This window comes from Humulus lupulus, chromosome 3 (assembly GCF_963169125.1).
Source record: "Humulus lupulus chromosome 3, drHumLupu1.1, whole genome shotgun sequence".
Taxonomy (NCBI): Eukaryota; Viridiplantae; Streptophyta; class Magnoliopsida; order Rosales; family Cannabaceae; genus Humulus; species Humulus lupulus.
The window spans coordinates 84104095-84106029 of record NC_084795.1 but is presented as its reverse complement, the minus strand read 5'-3'; the positions used below and the strand labels follow the sequence as shown (position 1 = coordinate 84106029).

Sequence of the window (1935 nt, the reverse complement as noted above, 5' to 3'; positions counted from 1 at the left end):
GAATGAGGAAGTCAACGGGGTAATAGAATTTGCCAACTTGAACAAGAACATCCTTAACAATACCCCGAGGCTTCTTAATAGAACGATCAGCCAGTTGTAAGACTACAGAAGTAGGCTTGATTTCACCAAGACCAAGTTGTGAGTAGACAGAATAAGGCATGAGATTGACACTCGCTCCTAAGTCTAGCAAAGCTTGGCTGAATTCATGAGTCCCAATTTGGCAGGAAATGGTGGGACAACCAGGATCTTTGTATTTTGGCGGTGTCTTTTGTTCAATTACCGCACTCACTTGCTCTATTAGGAAAGCAGTCTTCTTGACATGATGCTTCCTTTTTACAGTGCAAAGATCCTTGATGATTTTAGCATATGCTGGCACTTGTTTGATGATGTGAAGCAAATGAAGATTAATCTTCACTTGTGTCAAGTGCTCAAGGATTTCTCCTCGATTTTTAGGAATTTTCCCAGCAGGTCTTAGAGCCTGGGGAAATGGAACTCTTGCAGAAGCATTGGATGGCACACTTTCAGAGATAACATTTGGAGATTTTGAAGTAGTAGTTGGTATTGGTGGATCTTCCAAAGCTTTACCACTTCTAGTTGTGATGGCATTAGCCTCCTTAATGTTTTGATCGTTAGAGTTGGAGGTTTGAGCCATATGTTGCCCTTGTGTATTGAATTGAGGCTGAGAAGGAAGTTTGCCTCTATCAGAATTGGCCAAGGATCCAGTCAGTTTTGAAATTTGACTTTTCATTTCCTTGATTTCTTCCATCATTTGACGATTTATTTTGGCTTGCTCCTCCATGAATGAATGAAGGGTGTTCTCAAGAGAACTCCTTTGAGGTGGAGCATTGCATTGAGGAGCAGATTGAGCTTTTGATGGTTGAGACTGGTGCTCATTTTTCCACTGCCCTCTAGAAGATTGTGTTTGGTTGGGATCTCTCCAGCTGAAATTCGGGTGGTTTCTCCAACCAGGGTTGTACGTATGAGAGAATGGCTTATTATAGGCCCCTAAGGCATTACATTGCTCTTCATATACCCCCCTCAATTCACTAAAAGCTAAGCAGTCCTGAGCTAAATGATTCATTCCTCCACACACAAAACATGGCTCATGTGTTTCTGCTCGGGCAATCATATGAAGTCCTTGCCCACCTTTTGTCTTAAAGGCCTCAAGTTGCTTTGTTAAAGCTTCTACTTGAGCTTTTAGACTGTCTTCCTCCTTCAATTGGTAAATTCTTGCTGGTCTATTTCTGTTGGTGCTTTCAGTAGCACTTGGACCAGTGCAAGTATGAGATTTTTCTGCAAGCTCATTGAGATATTCCAAGGCCTCTTCAGGTACTTTTTGGAGGAATTCACCATTGCACATCATTTCTACAAACTGGCGTTCATGAATTGTGAGGCCTTCATAGAAATAGCTAACTAGGCGCCATTTTTCATAGCCATGGTGGGGACAAAGAGTCAACATTTCTTTAAACCTTTCCCAGACTTGATAGAGAGTTTCATTGTCTTTTTGGGAAAAGGTAGAAATCTGTCTTTTTAAGCCATTGGTCTTGTGGTTAGGGATGTATTTTTGAAAGAATGACGATGTCATTTCATCCCATGTTCCAATAGACCTTGGTCTCAAAGAGTATAACCAACTTTTAGCCTTATCCTTTAAAGAGAAGGGAAAAAAGCTTCAATCGCATAATATCCGCGAAATTAGCTTGGTTATAGAAAGTGGCTACCACCTCCTCAAATTCCCTAATATGCACATAAGGATTTTCATTTTCTAAACCATGGAAATTTGGCAAGAGTTGAATCATGCCAAGTTTAAATTCAAAGTTAGGCATATTAGGTGGAAAGATGATACAAGAAGGGGTAGGAGTACGAGTAAGATGGAGATAGTCATTTAGTCTTCTCTGCTGAATTTCCTCATGATGAGCCATTGCGAAAGGATTATGA

The 1935-nt window shown here is 40.7% G+C and overlaps 1 non-coding gene across 1 annotated transcript; it reads left to right on the top strand.

The window, feature by feature from the left end:
- Positions 1 to 1430: 1430 nt before the first annotated feature.
- Positions 1431 to 1538, top strand: LOC133827823 (small nucleolar RNA R71). Its single transcript, XR_009890474.1, has one exon. It is a non-coding gene; the product is annotated as a small nucleolar RNA R71 (small nucleolar RNA).
- Positions 1539 to 1935: the final 397 nt, after the last annotated feature.